Here is an 18,915-nt window from a genome sequence, read left to right as displayed (position 1 = left end):
GCACCAGAGCAGGAAAATGAAAGGGAAGAAAACAGAAAGGCAAGAGTAAAATATTCAGCAGTGAAATCCGCTCCCTGTTGAAGCCAGAGCTAATGATTGAAATGAAGATAATGGTGGCCGTGTTACGAAAACTCTCAGCGTCATTTATCCTCTTTGTGCCCTCGATCTGAAATTAACCATCGGCCTGAAAAATTTCCCACACTATCGCAAAGGGTACTTAACAACCCATTAACTTGTTGCAATACAGATTCTGATGTTTTTCCCTCTTGAGAGATACATTATGAAATGCTCGGCTAGCTAGAACAGCACTACGCCAGTGAAGAAAAACACATTGACTGAGAGTCAGAAGTGCCGACCAAAGAGGAAACTGAATCAGCAGGCCAAACTCACTGGAAAGTGTCCATCTGGAGAGTTTTGGCTGCTTCCTCTCACTGTAAACTGTCAAAGCTGCCTGTCACACCAACACAGTAAAACCCACAGCGCTAACAGATTAGCAATTAGCCTCATCTCCTATGCTATATAACCTGAGGCACACTGGTTACAAAGCAGCCAAATATAGGACCCAGGGTGACGATTCAGAGTTTTAAATAGGTGGATTATCTAAAATCAGGTCACCGAAAGACATTGCAGGCTCGCTTCACTTTTACTTCCCATTGTATTCACATTTTACTCCAATAATATGTTGCGTAATGCCTCTGCTCTCTGTCTGTACTGTAGCGGTCTATCGTCTCAGCCTCGGATATATCTAGAACATTAGATTGTACATCAAAGGTTTGGTTATTTAAAGAATGTCCGGCGAGGGACAGCGTGTGAAGAGGGGTGAATGAGTTTTAAACAGAATACATTATAAACATGTATGCGTGTGTGTGCGTGTGCGTGATTGTAATTGCTCCAGCAGCTGACTTACTAACATGGATGGGCAAATGCGCTCCACGAAACAAGTTGCTTAGGAAAGAGAGCAGAAAGGAGGACGAGGACAAGAGAAGGTGGAAAAACAAAGTGATCAAAAAGAAGGAGACAAGAGGCCAAAAGGCAGAAATACGAAGAAAGTCTGTAGGAGGACAGAACACATGAGTCAGATAGTGAAACTGTTGAAATAATACATAGTTTGACTGTACATAGCTATATTAAAACATCAATCATTTCACTCTCTCTATTTTTTTGTTTACAGCTGCAATAAAAAGACATTTTCCCAAAAGATTTTGTTAAAATTAAAGACTAATTTCCCTGTTTAATATGCAGAAAAACAATATGCAACAATGGCATTTAACAATGACCCAGCAAATAGTCTGTCAACAATTTGATACTATGCCATTTTATACTGTCCTAACCAATACTGGCTCAACCAATAGTCTGTGAGTGGGGTGTGGCTATCTTTTCAGTGACCAATGACTGAAAGGAATATTTAAACATAAATAAATAAATAAATAAATGCAATTTTTGGAAAACAAATCCCCCCACGTTGGTTACTGTGGCCAAATCAAACATGCATTATGCAATATGAGACATTAATTGGACATATTTCTAGTTGTATGGTTATCAGTAAAAAAGTGCTCATAAAACGGTCAAAATTGAATGCATATTATTCTACTTTAAACAGGAATAAAGTGTAACATTCAAAAACATTTTTATCTGATGTTTGCTTTTTAAGACATTCACTCCCACCATTTACAAATTTCCCACTTAAGTAGACTTTGACTATTTACCTATATTTCGGGTTCCTCCTTCAACAGGTTTCAAGGGACAAAAACACTATAATTTTATTATATTATATATTTTTCACAATAATTTCACATAATTCACAATTTCACATAATTTCACATAATAATCAGATAGTTTCCCAATTAATGTTGAGTCTCAAATGGTTAAGTTTGAAGATTCAATCTCCCTAAAAAAAACAATTTTGCTCTCATTGACCCAGTCTATTGTAGTTATTATTCTACTCCAGCATGCCTCAATTATCAATCATCCTTGATCTGAATTTATATATGAACAGTTGAGCCTGAAATCTCGCCTAGAAAAAATGGCATGTTTTATAGCCTCTTTTATTAATGTTCTGTTATTTAATGTTAAAGGCAATGAAAAAATGAGGAGCCTAAAAACTGCTCATCAGAATATAACTATTCATAATTATAAAGTTGATTTATTGACTACATTATTAGACCATTTGTTTTCACTGATAAAATTAGAATTTTGTCATTATCAGATTCCTTTTTGCATTATATTTAACATTATATATAGGCTAGGGTTGTTATACTGACACTGCAGTAAACATTTATTTTCATGCACAACACTTTGTATTCTGAATTTATATATGAAGAGTTCCGCCTGAAATCTCGCCCGGAAAAAAATAGCATTTTTTATAGCCTCCTTTATTTATGTTCTGTTATTTTATGTTATGAAAAAAACATATCCATTCCCATAAAACAATGAGGAGCCTAAAAAATGCTCATTTAGAAAAAAATTTCAGATGGCATTTAGAGGTTTTTGCATCTGAACTCTTCATATCAGTTTCTGGAAGTTGTCAGACCTCAGAACACGCTGGACAGTTGATTTTAGCAAAAAATTTTAATAATTAGAGTTTTATGATGAAAACATTGGAAGAACTAGTTGAATGACCCAAAACTCATTTGCAAGCACAAGTGGAAGAGGATATTGCATTCATTCAGTCATTTTTTCTTTGGACTAGTACCTTTATACATCAGGGGTCGCCACAGCGCAATTGAACCACCAGCTTATCCAGCTTCTGTTTTACACAGGGGATGCCCTTCCAGCTGCAACAGGATATTTTTCAGTGGTAAATTTTTACTTACATTGCGATACATTATTTCCTACTTTTCGTCCTCATTACAGATCAGTACAGTGTACCGACTTGGTACGGGTTACTCTAATCAGTCTTGCCAAGAGTGCCCTTGATAGGTTTGGTGTAAAGTTGTGATTAACTTCAGGAAAGCCGTACAGGTCGTTCACATATTTTTTTGTTTTGCGCACTGAAGTCCATTGTTTAAATGTAGAAACAGTTTGCTATTTTAATGCTTCTGACAGAAGAAATGGAAATAAATGCATACTGTACTGTACCAAACCATATTGCTGAGTGGAAACAAGCCATATGTTATTGCTGTGAAATTCCTCTAGATCAGCATTAACAAGTGAATATGAATTGCAGTTGGAAATGAACAAGGTCTTGTGGTAAAAATGGCACCAATATGAACAAAAATACCCTACAAATTTAAGATAACAGGGCAGAAAATCCCTGGTATAATTAAACTAAACCTACTATGACAGCAGCAATTAAAGTGGAATATGAAAATGACATTGAGATTTGTGCATGTTGCATCAGACGTACTTTTTTGAGGTTTTGTTTAATAAACCCACTCATTGACTTAATGCTCTCATAAACTGTCTCATCATAAAAAACAAACTGCAAAAATGAAGTATGATCTTAATTTTGCAAGAGTTTTAGTGAAAGTGTGTCTTGATAATACAGGCATCTTCTTGACATGAGTTTGACAATGACTACGTTTACATGGATGTCAATAATTGAATTATTTGTCTTAATCTGAATAAGACAATAATATGATTAAGGTGTTTACATGAGTTGCTTTTTGAATGTTCCTTTTATGATCTTGTTTTACATGTTATAGCACGTAACTCGATTAACGTCATTGCGTTACCGTTATATCCACATTTCCTCTGGAGTTTCATGTAATTTCAGGTGTTTCATTTTTAATTTGTTGATTTTAACTGCAGTTTGGCATTTTCACTTTCATTCACGAACATTTCATGCATGCACCCAGTCACGAACAAGATATTGGATGCGAGTATGTACTGCTGGAAGAGTGTTGTTTTAATGCAATTTGATACTGTAACTGCACGCCTATAAGGAAAAAAACCTCCACATTTTGCAATGCAGGTGTCTGTGGTTCTTCACCGACTTGGTTGGTGCAGAGAATAGTGTCAAACAGACGTGTGTGTATATAGACTATCTTGTCGCAAAATGTGGCAAAAATCCTACAAAAAAGGTAATAGTTTGATTGCGATGTATACATGTCTGTACTGCACTTCAATAATGTAACTAAAATCAACATACTCCACGTCTTAATTCAATTTCTGTTTAGTTCGATTATAACTTTAGTTGGATTAAATTAATCAAAGATCTCAGTTTATATGCTAGACTCCTAATCAGAGTGTTGTCTTAATCATATTAAAATCGTATAATTGGTGTCCATGTAAACGTACTCACTGTAAATGAACTGAACTGTTTGAGAGTGGTTAAAAAAAGAACATTGGGTAGCCAATCGGATGACAATATGCAAATCTGTTATGGATCTATGTGAATCAGTTGTGAAAATGGAACTACTAACAATTCATTTCTGGAGTTCAGAATTAATCATTTAGGAGACAAAAATATTTATTCATCTGTAAAACTCTCTTCAGAATTGTTACTATTCACGAACAGTTACTATACTAGGGTTGGGCGATATCGATCAATTTGGCATCGTACGATGTCTATTGTGAAACATCGCGATGGATGATGGCATCATCATCATGTGAAGAGCAGGGGTTGGGGTTTTTGGAGGTGGTGTTTGACAGAGTGCGCGTGACGTCTCTGAAGGTCTGAAGAGTGAGGAGGGATCTGGTGGTGAGAAGGGTGCGGGACTTATTTGAGGACTGGGAGGGAGACACGTGTGGATGGGGATCATTTTCGTTCTAAATGCCATTTTAATACTAAGACGTATTAGTGTAAACGCGACCTAGGTGTGTATTTTTCGCAAGCGGGTTTGGCATCGTCTATCGGCCCAACCCTAATATATACTACATGAAAGGTAATATCTAAAAATAAAAAAGACTAATGGTGTATTTCAAAAGGAGCAGAAACACAATGTATGCTGTTTAATCGTTTTAAAAGTAATTCATTTTAAACATTAGCAACATGAACAAAGGAAAACAACATTCACCAAATCTTTCTTGTCCACCATTGTGGTTTGTTATGAGCTGAACAACACACCTTGATTTATCACAGTCTTATATTGAAAATAAAATGAGATTATCAGACATTTATATTATGACACCAACAGCAGTAATTTAATTTGCACGTCTGCAGTGTTTTTATTTCCCCTCCCAATATAAATAAACAGAAAGAGGCTCAGTATTAAAATAACAAGCGCGTGCGTATCACCGCCATCATAATGAAGATCAAGCTTTCAATGACGAAGGCTTCATCTCTTTTTGTTCCTCATCTCATTCTCCATTCTCTTTTTCCATCTCTCTTTATCTTCAAGTTGGGAGTAATGGTGGACAAAATGAGGCTACAGGGAAAAGTCCTCATGACTGATTTATGTTTGTTCCCGTGTCCCGCATGTATTTATCGCACTCTCAATGCAATAGAAAGCACAAAAGGTGCCAGCTTTTATTGTGATTCAGAAAAAGCCTCAACTTGCCTATCTCGCTCACAAAGCCTTGATTTTGTGCTTTGTTTCATCACAAATGCTAGTGGAAGCTATTCTGTCTATTTTCACATGCAACAGGAAACAAAATTATGCAGAAAAGGTGTCTGAGCGTGAGCGAGGTGGAGTTGGTGGAAAACGCCTCTGCTTGAAAATGATATCATCCAAATGATTAAAAGTAATTTGACGGAGAGAAAGAGAATGAACGAGAGCGTTAAAGCTCACATGACCCTCGTAATCGCTCAGTTGTCTGTGTATCTCAATTACACTATAATTGCCACTGTTCCGTGTTAGTTCCTGCTGAAGGGCCTTTCATGACACGTCAATGAGCTGGATATGGTGGTCTTAAGGGGAGCATCTCATCCTCTCTAGCCCATATCCGCATATTAGGAAAAATAATTTCATTATATGAGCTTTCTTTAATATGTTGGTGAAGAGTGCTACAGGGGCTGGGAATTATTAGCGTTCAACATGACTGCCGCAGATGTATAGCAGTGCTGTGCGCTCTGAACTTCACTCTTTATGACCCCTGAAGAGTATTCAGAGAACGGCTGAGCAGAAGAACCTCAGCTGGCATGAATGAGGGCATGTACTTGGGGAACGGTGCACTTAAAAGCAACAATTAACATCTTTTTACAAGTTCAAAATGTACCCTTCATGCTTATTTACAACATTCAGGCTTCTTCAAAACAATAATGCAGACAGGAAGATGCTTTTATCCAAAGCTGCACTGCTTTCAGATGATATTTCTCATCGGTTCGTGCATTTGCTGGAAATCTGACCAATGTCCTTGGCATTGCTGTTACATTTTTCATCTGTTTGCGCTACAGGAATGTTACAGACACATCTATGTGTCCTCCAGCTGATAACAGAATTATTTGTTAGCCTATACAGCTTTGTTATATAGTCCATATAAAGGTACACTATTAACATACTTTCAACATAACATTTCATATTTTATTTTGTGTGATTTGTTTTATTCAGATGATTTTGAAGGATTAAATTACAATTCTGTGAATGATTAATCATTACAGTCATTAGAATTTTACATTTGTGATGTGAATATGTAAAATACTGTAATATATAGTAATATATATATATATATATATATATATATATATATATATATATATATATATATAATTATTATTATTATTAACCAACCCTGATTTATTAGCCCCCCTTTACATTTTGAACTTAAAATGGTTATAAAAAAGTGTAAAACTTTAAATGCTTTTTTTAGATGCTTTTATTCTAGCAGAAATAAAACAAATAATAGAAAAATATTAGAAAATAGAAAAAATATTATTATTAGACAAACTGTAAAAATGTCTTGCTCTGTTAAACATCATTTGGTAAACATTAAAAAAAATCAAAGGGGGTTTAATGATTTTGATTGCAACTGTATATATACACATGCAACAGTATATATACTCCGCCCACACGAGTGGCAAGCAGAGAACTATCATGCAGAGGAAAATAAATATTGCTGCTGTTGGACAACAAAATGTACTTTTGAGTTTTTTTTTAGTTGAGATTGTAGTTGTTTAGATTGCAACTATGCAGTTTATTTATAAGGATAGTGCCTATTTTCAGCGCATCTGCATACATAAGCGTGTCATACTGAGCAGAGAAAAGATGGTTGACATTCCACCACAAGGTAGTGACAGAGACCGCTTAATAAAGTCACCTTTCCACTGCATTTGGACAAGACTGTCAAAATACGCAGAATTTTCAGTTTTGTCGTGCACCATGAGAGAGAGCTGTTCTCGCCGTGTCCAAAATAAAGCAGTGCAAAAGCAAGAGTCTTCATTCTCGATGTGTTTACCATGGTTGAATGAATGAGTATACTAGAAACTCACAGACTGCAAAAAAATTTGAGGGAATGTGGATACAACATTTTCTAGAGATGGATGGTTGTGGCTGGAAGGGCATCCGCTGCGAAAAAACGTGCTGGATAAGTTGGTGGTTCATTCCGCTGTGGTGACCCCGGATTAATAAAGGGACTAAGCCGAAAAAAAAATGAATGAATGTGGATACAACATATAAACATTATATTTTTTATTACCTATTTATAAATAGAAATGTTTATTTAATAAAGACCTTTTCTGATTCCAAAAATAACGAAAAAACTACTATTTTTCATCTCGTGTGCACGGATTTACTTAGACAACACTGGTATACAACATATCTGGTCGGCCGTTCGCATACGGTCTAGTTGCAGCTGTTCAAATATTTTAACCGAAACGCAGCTCAATTCGGATCCGAATTTTCCGCATATGGGGATAATTGGAACTCCTCGCAGCTCCCGGACTACTCTCCATTGGAAATGAATGACTTCCAGAAGCTTAAGTCCTTAGGGGAGAAAAACAGCATTTTTTTCAGTGTATGTTTCAACTAGAGCTGAACAAATCATTATAAATCAGGTAAGTGACATTCTAAGTTGATTTCTCTCTTGTATGTAGTAGTGCTTAATTTATACTATTGTAATCTGGTAGTGTTAGCTTTACTCTGGGTTTTGCAGGGTTAATTATTGTGATCTCCCGACTACAACAGAGAAATACTGGGACATCTCTGTAGACTGATGGCATTTAATGCTGTTCAGCCTTATAATCTTAAAACGTCAGCAAAGTCACCTGTTTTGTCATCTCTTTAGACATTACGCCAGAGAATCATTCAAATACTAGCTCTAAAGTGATGTTAGTAAAGTAGAAATGGTTTCTGCTGTTCTGACGTCAGCTGCAGATGTGAATGAATGGTGGAAGAAAGTAGTTCCTCTTACAAAAGAGTTTTTAGACTCTCCATGTTTGATTTTCTTTTTACATACATGATTATGCCATCAAACTGTTGTACAAACACAATATCACACTCGTAGCAGTGCAATATATACACTGATACTCCTGTGATATTGCTCATATATATATAATACTGGGAAATATTTTTAACAATTATACTCAATTTCACACACACTCGAGTAAGGAAGTACAGCAATAAGTTTAACATTTTGAAATAATTATAGTAAATGTTTTTGAGCAGCAAATAGAAATCTTTTCTGCAGGGATTGTGTGACTGGATTATTCGTGATAAAAATTCAACATTGAAATCACTGGAATAAATAAATTATATTTTACAATATATTATAGAAAGAATTTGTGATTTATTTAAAATAGATTTTTGTATGATTGTACTGTTTTTCCTGTACTTTGAATTAGATATTCTACATGAATCAGATATTCAATGTTCAGATGTTTTACTATTATGTTGCCTCTAGAAACATTAAACACAAATGCGTAATAATGTCTTTTTCTGAAAGCACCTATGCTAACAACATATCAATTAAAACACGATCACGACTTTATAATAAACATAAATCTGAATTATATGAGCTATAAAAGCAATAACAATGTTTCACAAGCCCTTTATGAATCATATTTCCATTTACGATAATGGAGGTGTTTATAGAGATTACAAATCCATCCCAGAGAATAGCTCATTAGTTGCAGGCTGATATGATTAGCAAGTGTTTATTTATTTGCGTAAAACTGCCAACAGCACATCTGAGCTCACGAGTTGAACACTGGACAAGAGACTTCAGCGCCTGCAGTACTGAAATACACCCGTCCATACGCTGATTTTACAAAACGCATCAGTGGGAGGTGTGTAGTGTGTGGGCAAAAGGTACAAATCTAGCTTGAAAGTGCTTGCTATATATGAGCATCAAGGTGGCCCACAGGATGCTGGACTGGTTGGAAACTGAGCAGAAAGGCTTCTCTTGCACAAACGGCTGGTTATGTGCACGCATTAGTTTACACTGAATATATTTATCTCAGATCTTGAGGGTAACTGCTGTAATGAGTCTCCAAAATTAAGTCACCTCTTAATTGGCACCATCCAAGAGGTGAAAACGATGTTGTGTGACACAGCGCTAATGGGTATTAGCATGTTTATAAATAACCCAATCTTTATATATAGAGTGTCAATTGTGACTCATTGATTGTGATTTCTTTTCACCAGTGTTGCGGAAAGCGTAGCATGTTGTGTTTCTGCACTGTGATAACAAGCTTTTTGAAAAAAATGTGAACTCGGTAGCATATGTTCCTGCAAAGGTTCTCCACTCTGTCTAGCTCAGGGTTGCCAGCACTTACTCTCATAAGTGGCGTAATTTGTTGAGTAGCTGGAGGTGATAGAACGCAGGATGGGGGCTGGAATGATTCAGAGCTCCATCCTTTAGAATCACAGATAATAATGCTGACATTCGGTATATTAGCAGACTCTGGGGTCCTTTTATAAGAATTCAGCGCACAATTATGTAAACACAATACTCAATGGGTGGCTTACATTTACATGTGTTACCTGCAAGATTTTGTTTGATCAGGTCCAATGTGATCTGCAGACATCATTCAGAGTTCCTTATGAAAAGGATTGATGTTCACGGGTGTCTTGGAAATCTCAGATGGGAATTGAATCTTGTCTGGGTGCTTGTCCTAACTTGATTTTGCTGCTACTTTAGTAAAAATCCTTCAATCAGACAGATTAGCCTTTCAGATTTTTCTTTGTTTTGTGAGTACACAAAAATTGAAATCAGGTTTTGTTTACTGGTCATTAAAGGGACATTTCAAGTAGTTCCAACCCTTTTTTTCTTTTAAACGTAAAAGACGATATTTTGAAGAATGCTGGAAACCAGTTGCCATGACTTTCATAGTATTTTTTACCTACTATGGATGTCAATGACTACTAGGTTCAAACATTTTTGTAAATATCTTCTGTTCAATAAAGAAAAAAAAAACCCATAAAGGTTTGGAACATCTTATCGGTAGGGCAAGACAGAATCTGTGAAACTTGTTAGCTATTTCTGCGCAGAATTTTGTAAAAAATCTGCGGATTTAGATGAAATTATTTGGGGAATATTGTAACTAAAACTAAGTATATGAAATAAAAAATAATAGCTTTTTAACTTTTATTTAATGTTTGCAATGCAAGTCTAATTACATGCACTTAATTTGTAAACAAAGCAAGTCTCTCATATAATAAATCTACTAAAAGACAGAAAATATTACTTTACAAACTGTATTGCAAATAAATCATATCAACATTTTCATATTTGTCAGTAATATTACTGAAATTATTTTAAAAACTGAATAAATATAAATTTACACACATTTATACAAGTAAATAAATAAACTCAATGATAGTCTAAAAATCTGTGGAAGTCTGCGCATGCAGATTCTGTGTGGGTGTACTTATTGGAAAGTAAACGGTGAGTAAATTTATAAATTTGACTTAACTATGCCTTTAACTATCCATTAAAAAATGCTAAAAAATAAAAATCACTCAACGAAGCGAAAGTTTATTCATTTATTTATTTTTACGTTTTTTAGCCTGAACTATCCCTTTAACACACTTACATATTCTCCAAACAGGACTTTGTTAAATATGGAATTGTTTATAGCAAATGGCTTTTAAATGACAAATCCAAAATAAACATAACTGATATCAATCGCCTCTGGAGTAAAGTTTTACTTCTCTTCTTTTCACCCAGTGGATCTTATAATTGAAAAAACACTGCAACAATAAAAACAGCTGGCTAAATTAGACCACACATAATATGGTCAGTTCTGCTATGGATCACTTGTATGGACCACTGGTTGTACAGACAAAGGAAAACTTTTTTGCAACAGTTTTCCTGTTTCCTGACCTCCTCACATATACATTTTACATGTTTTTATGCTTTCAGAACTGCATACTTCCCACCTATATCACAGGTAAAAAATATATATATAATTTGAGATACCAACCAAAAAATGTTGGTTATATGAGGTTTGTGTAATGGTTAGCATCTGGGGTAGGTTTAGATTCTAATTATTACCCAGTTTGTGTAAAGACTATCATTGGTGCGTGCATGTAAAACAATAGTGTAAAACAAATGCACAGTACTCATGAATAGTATTCAGAAAAAATTACCCGGCTGTCTTGCTACTTCCTATGAGATGCCATGCCATAAAGTGAACTTAGTACTTAAAATGCTTCTTTTTCAGTTGCAAAGTAAGTCCTTATAACCAAGTCCCCCTATATATTTTTTCTTTTGATTATTTTTTTTGATAAACCATCAGTTAAATAAATATTCATTCAATCATTCATTTTCTTTTCTGCTTGGTCCCTTAATTAATCAGGGATCGTCACAGCCGAATGAACCACCAACTTATCCAGCATATGCTTTACCCAGCGGATCCCCTTCCAGCTGTAATCCATCACGGAAACTTCCATACACTCTCATTCACACACATACACTATGGACAATTTAGCTTTACCAATTTACCTATAGCGCATGTCTTTGGTCTTGTGGGGGAAACCCAAACGAACACAAGAAGAACATGCAAACTTCACACAGAAATGCCAAGAGACTCAGCCAAGGCTCAAAACAGCGACCTTCTTGCTGCGAGGCAACAGAGCTACCCACTGCGCCACCGTGCCATGCATTAAAGGAGAAGTTTATCCAAAATTAAAAAAATTACCCCATGACTTTTTCATTCTCAAATCATACATGGTGTAATATTCCTATCTTCTTTTAGACGAACACACAGAGTATTTTACATTTTATCCTGGCTCTTTTTATGTTGTATAATGGTGTTGGGCAGTGGTCTTTTTTGAAGCTTCAAAAAGGGCATAAATCAAATCGCAAAACTTCTGCACCTAGGGGCTAGCGCATGTCTTATCAAGTGGTCATCAATTATAAACCTCATTCGGTGGCCAGAATGCACACTGTTGACAAATTTTTAACAAATTTCTGGTCAGTGTACTCTGGTTTAAACAAATACAGCTGTGCAAAAACCTCTCCTACAGTGAAATCCTCTAAAATTTTAACTCCCTGTTTTCCACTTACAATTAGCTATCTGTGCTTAGTCATCCTCATTTGTTTACTCTCACCAGAGTTTCCACTACGAATGCATCTTACGTTGTTGGTCTTACATTGAGACAGATCAGCCAGGAAGTTGTGGAGACAACAGCAAATTCAACAGCCTCTTTTGCATTATCGTATTGGTTATCAGAATATTCAAAAGTAAAAATCATATTGTGATACTTAAAGTTGGCTGAGCATACAAGATTTTATTGCTTAATGTATTTTCATAGATTTAAGTTGTAAAGTGTAAAGCACCGATGACATCACATACAGCTGAATTATTAGCCTTAGAATTATTTGATATGTTTTTTCCAACACTGTGGAGTTTGCATGTTCTCCATGTGTTAACGTGGGTTTCCTCCGGGTGCTCTGGTTTCCCCCATAAGTACAAAGACATGCGGTACAGGTGAATTGGGTAAGCTAAAATTCTCCGTAGTGTGTGTATGTGAATGAGAGTGTGTGAGTGTTTCCCAGTGATGGGTTGCGGCTGGAAGGGCATCCGCTGTGTAAAACGTGCTGGATAAGTTGGCGGTTCATTCCGCTGTGGCAACCCCGGATTAATAAAGGGACTAAGCCGAAAAGAAAATGTATGAATGATCTCTTTTATGTTCACTATGATGACAGTACATAATGTTTTATACTACGATTCAGCTTAAAGCTGAAAAATTGTATAACAATGGCTACTAATGTTGACCTTAAAAAATTAAAAACTGTTTATTATTTGTTTATTATTCTAGCAGAAATTATTATTCTCCAGAAGAAAAAAATTTTTTTATACGAACTACTGTGAAAAATTCCTCACTCTGTTAAATATAATTATGAAAATATTTGAAATAGAGATCATTTTTTACAGGACTAATCTTCAACTAGCAGAAACATTATCACTGTAACTGTTTTTGTGTACAACTTACAGGATATTTTTGACAGTGTAGTCATAGCCATTCCCTTGTGGGCTGTGCTCTGACATATGGTGCAACAGCACTTTGTGTGACCCAAGTTCGAACCCTGGCTCGTAGTCCACTAATCTCCTCTCTCGTTTCCTCTCTCTCTCTTTAACTGTCCTATTCCAATAATAGCTAAACTATACCTTCACGAAACAAATTATACATATTACAGCTCAAAAGCTTTTTGACCAAGAGATTACTGTACCCCTCAGATGACCCTAATGACTTGAATAGACTTGAAGGCTAGCCAAACAACTGATTTATTTTGCAGTACAGCATTTCTAGACCACCACTGACTGTATTTTTTCATTCCACGAGAGTCTCTTTCAGTCTTGTAATGCAATTTCACAGCAATCAAACTAATCCTGCAACTTTTTTTTGTTTTATTTTGTTTGCCCTTTTCCCCCCTTTGCTAATCCACTGTGGCCCATTTTCTCATCTGCTCAACCGCTGTTTTTTTTTTTTTTGGCAATTCCCAAATCTGAGTCCGTCACGGCCATTAACCATTTCTAACAGATCTGTTCTAGAGGCTTAGCATTTGTGAAATCCTGTAAATGAGTGTTAACTGGGAAATCCTGCATCATGCTGCTATGTGTTAAAAGGATGTGCAAGATTTCAGTCGAGTTCACAGCTCACCTGTGGGTGCGTCTGTCACTTTCACAAACACCTCTCTGGCTGCAAAGACTGTTTAAGTGTGGCACAGGGGTAAAACCGTCTCTGTTTCAGCAACTACTGTACGACCCGCAGCTGAAAAAGCTCTAGAAGGTTCGACAGTGATCTTCCTATCCTCATTCAGCAAGGCAGGGCATTGTGAACGGAATTAATGCCATCTCGTAAATTACACACCAAATCACTAATTCTTTGCATGGTTTAGTTTATATGCTGAAACGCTAAAATAATGAAAATCTCAAATCTAATTTGCTTGACATTTTCTGTCTGCAAAGTGCTGTATTTCAGTGTGTTTGGCAGCTGACAGCAGACTCAGACACATCTTCATGTGGCTAATAATAAGAGCGGAGTTTTTCAGCTGCACTGTAGAGATGGTATACTGTACAAAGCCTGCCAAGTATTATTTCAAAATATGCTGAATTCATTAAACAAAAAATAAAAAGGTATCCTTCAACCAAAGCTGAACCGTCAACTGTTAGATTGATATAAGTATGCTGAGCTTCACAGAAAACAGAGCCTATAATGTGGCTTTTATACATTTGCTTTTGTAAGTGAAGTTCATCTAAATGTTTCTTTTTTCCTCAAATGTTAAAATGAAAAGCAAAACGTATCGTACAAGACTTTGTGCATATATGAGTATTTTAATGGCTTTGCAATGCAAGCACAATAACAAAGTTCTGTGGATGAAAAAAACGGTTGAAGACGTTCGATTATTATGACTGAATGAAAACAATAATGAACAGTAATGAAAGAGACGTGTGGGACTCTGATGCGTTGCTTTGACAAACAGACATTTAAATTAGTGACAAGACTTTTTTAAAAAAGCTAACAGGTGCAACTCCAGGTGAAAATTAAAAATGTCATCAAAATGTCAATGTGCCTTTGTAGATATTTTATTATGCATTCAGAACACACACACACATGCTTGGTTTATCAGATGTAATGTATTATATACTTTAAAAACTGCTTATTTTATTACCTTACCATAACTCTATCCCTAAACATAATCCTCAAAGAAAACCTGTGGCAAATTTTTAATGTGAAAATACGCTTCTCTTCCTCTTAACAGTTTTGAATTACGACACACACACACACACACACACACACACACACACACACACACACACACACACACACACACACACACACACACACAAACAGTTGAAGTCAGAATTATCACCCCCAATTTCTCTTTAACGAAGTGATTTTTTTTCAAACATTTCCACACATAATAGTTTTCATAACTCATTTCTAAAAAAAATCTTTTTATCTTTGACCTGATATTTTTCAAAACCTTTGTATTCAGCTTAAAGGGCAAATTTAAAGGCTTAACTAGAATAAGTAAGTTAAAAAAATTAAGTTAAAAAAATCCTTATAATTCTGACTTTAACTGTAAATATAACATTTATGTAATATTTATATATATATATATATATATATATATATATATATATATATATATATATATATATATATATATATATATATATATATATATATATATATAAGCATATAATAAGTCTTTTATAGCTATATTAGTAAGAACTTAACAAGGATGTTTTAATACTAGACCTGTTGTTTTTATTTAACGAATCCGACATTTACTTTGAACCTTTCAAATAGTAAAGACCACTTCAAACATGTTATGTCACTATATTTGTGAGGACATTTTGGCCCTCAAAAGAATAGCACAGCTCACACAGAGACCCTGAAATTCTCTCAGCACTAAACAACCACTCTCGAGTTAAGCCTACTTGTACAATAAACGGCAGAATACCTCAGAAATGGCAAGGACAACACGACAACAAGAAAAATGCGACAAGTGCCCAATCACGAATATTTAGCCTCAGAACAAAAACATTAATAAGCCCATTAGGGAACGTTGTGCCACAATATGTACCATGTAAATAATTAATTTGTTATTTCATCTCGCTCTGAAATGGGAAGCTGCATTTATTTGCCATGGCATTACTGAGCACCTGCTCTTACAACAGTTTTTAAAAATCTCACGCGGGCTGATGCAACGTCGCTAAAAAGCAAATCTATAACACTCAATGCTTCACTCTTGGTTTGTGACTAAAAATCACGTGTTAAACAACTTTTCGGTGTAAAATGCGGTCTGTCTCTCTAATTTCTCCGGTAATAATTAAAACACAGAACACCTGAGGCAATGCGCGCAGAGAAACAGCATCTCTATCACCACACACACCTACATGTTTATTGACAGGTTAGGATTTATGTGGCATTCTCACAAACTCTGTCGCGTTTTATAAACTTAAAAGCGAATGAGATCGTCATGTCTTGGTATGTTTCAACAGATGGTGCTAATACTAAGGAATAAAAAGCTTAAAAGGAAAGCCATAAAACACAGATTTAAGAGAATACACCAGACATGTAAAGTAGTTTTACCTGCTCGGATTGGCACAGAGTACGCACGGGATGGATGAGGAAATCCAAACTTTGAAGACGGCGAGCCCTTGGTCGACTGTTAATGGCGCGTTTATGAGAGACGCATTAGATCGGCGCAGTTTCTGACAAGACTATCGGCGAGCAATGCTGCTGTCTGTCCCTCCCTCCTTCTCTCTCTCTCCCCCAGAGAAATAAATAATCTCTGCTTTCATCTGGATCACCCAATCTCTCTCTCCCTCCCTCTCCAGTTTTGCGCGCGCTTTATCTTGCCTTCCCTTCTCTCACACATACACGTGCGCGCGTTTTCATTTAGTTCCATTGTGTTAATGATATTTTCTCTCAATCTTCACACAAACACCTTTTCTTATCTCTTAATTAAAAGATGATTATTATGTTTAATACGCAATTTAGGTTGGGGCCATTGAGTAAAATGATCAAGGCAATCATACCTACAAACATTTAACCATTTCTATATAAAATGAAGCAGCTATATAAAAACCTCGACTTTACAACACTAGTTTAACCATGGTATACTTTTGTACTTACTATAACATAACACAATTCATAAAGGTAACAACTTTTTATGCAATTTAAGCATTTTCAAAGAGCTTAAAAATGTGTACAAAGATCAAAACCCACAAATGAAATTCTAGTGAATGGCAATTGGGCACATCAGATCACATGAAAGGTCTGAGCTTTTGATGGTCATATCTCACATAATGTCCTATTTTTGGTTATTTTAGTTTAAGATATTTCACATCAGTTTGATTTAAATACACCAAAACAAGTGTGAACTATCTTTGGGGCATTATTGTGTCCTCGCCAGGGATTGATACATTAAAAAAAAAAGTTATTATTTATGGTTACTTTTCACAAATAGTAAATGATTAAATAACTAAATTACATCATTATATAAGTAACTAACTACACAGGAAAGTAACTATTGTGTTTTTCAAACTTATCCAACTGTTTAAAACATGTTTTAGACAGCAGATGCCCTTCCAGCCACAATCCTGTACTGGGAAACACCCACACACTCCCACATTCACACATGCACCCAATTCACTTAGAGTGCATGTCTTTGGACTGGGGGAAACCGGAGCATCCTGAGGAAACCTATGCCAACATGGGGAAAACATGCAAACTCCACACAGAAATGTTACCTGGTCCAGCCGGGACTCAAACCAGCGACGTTCTTGCCATGAGGAGACAGTGCTAACCACTGAGCCACCGTGCCACCCTATCCTTTCTATGATAAAACAACAAAACATAATTGATCGTTTAGAAATTTGTACAGCTTTTTACCGCAAACGGCCAACAAATTAGTCTAAAAACAATTATGTTTATCAAGTAATGTAACAAAATAGAGTATAAATATAAAGTATCATTAGGAGTATTATTTTTATAATCAAAATATAAAAATGAATGGCGATGCAGTGGGGCAGTAGGTGGTGCTGTCGCCTCATAGCAAGAGATCGCTGATTCGAGCATCGGCTGGGTCAGCTGGGGTTTCTGTGTGGAGTTTGCATGTTCCCCCTGCATTCGCGGGGGTTTCCTCTGGGTGCTCCGGGTTCCCTCACAGTCGAAAGTCATGTGGTACAGGGGAATTGGGTAGGCTAAATTGTCCGTAGTGCATAACGTTGAATGAGCGTGTGTGGGTGTATATTTTCCAGAGATGAGTTGTGTCTGGAAGGGCATCCACTGCGTAAAAAACATGCTGGATAAGTTGGCGGTTCATTCCGCTGTGGCGACCCCGGATTAATAAAGGTACTAAGCCAAAAAGAAAATGAATGAATAAATGAATAAAAGTGAATTTGACATCTTTCAAATATATAGGATACTATACATTACAGCTGGTATCTTTCAACAAACCTTGTACTGTCAATCATGTTGGTAACTGTGTTTAACCAATCATCATCAGTCATGTAGTTGTCCCACCCCTACACACATTTTTACTTAATGTATACAATATACCCACATTTATTTAAAATGCCTTTATTCTCATCACTGGTCCTCACAATGCAAACTCACTAGCTCAATCAATCAATATGTATTGACCAGGTAAATATTTGACCAGGTAACCAACAACTTATTACACACAAAAATAAATGTGTGGCTGTTTGTATAAAAATTTGTGTAAAATATGGACAAATCCTGGCTGGATTTTTTTTTCTCTGAATATTAACCTGACCACTGGATATTTTTAAATTGTTCCCATCTTCAGTCTTTTTAAATTTGCATTTCTTTGCACAATTGGATTTATAATTCTTTTAATATAGTAATGCCATAATATTCTGATTTAGATTTACGCAAGCATGTTCTTGTATTTCGGTTGATGTGACAGTATGCTCCAGTTTATGAGTATTTAATAACCTCTGAAAGGATTTGCAGTGATTAATGCAGTGGTTCTCGACTCTGGACCACAACACTGCACGTTTTTGATATCTCTTTTATGTAACACCTGATTTATATTATCAGCTCATTAATAGAGTCTGCGAGTCCTGAACTGGATGTGTCAGATAAGGGACACATTTAGCGTGCAGAGCTG

General features: G+C 35.8%; 1 protein-coding gene across 2 annotated transcripts in view; it reads right to left on the bottom strand.

The window, feature by feature from the left end:
- Window positions 1–16,675, bottom strand: part of camkvl (CaM kinase-like vesicle-associated, like) — a 73,882-nt gene extending 57,207 nt beyond the window's left edge. The window contains exon 1 of one of the 2 annotated variants that reach the window (NM_001365448.1): window positions 16,368–16,675. The gene's annotated coding sequence lies outside the window, so the exon portion shown is untranslated. The remainder of the gene's footprint in view (window positions 1–16,367) is intronic. The other variant, XM_009296777.5, reaches the window with a different exon arrangement.
- Between the last annotated feature and the right edge of the window lie 2,240 nt (window positions 16,676–18,915).

This window comes from Danio rerio, chromosome 23 (assembly GCF_049306965.1).
Source record: "Danio rerio strain Tuebingen ecotype United States chromosome 23, GRCz12tu, whole genome shotgun sequence".
Classification (NCBI taxonomy): Eukaryota; Metazoa; Chordata; class Actinopteri; order Cypriniformes; family Danionidae; genus Danio; species Danio rerio.
This window is presented reverse-complemented; position numbering and strand designations above follow the sequence as displayed.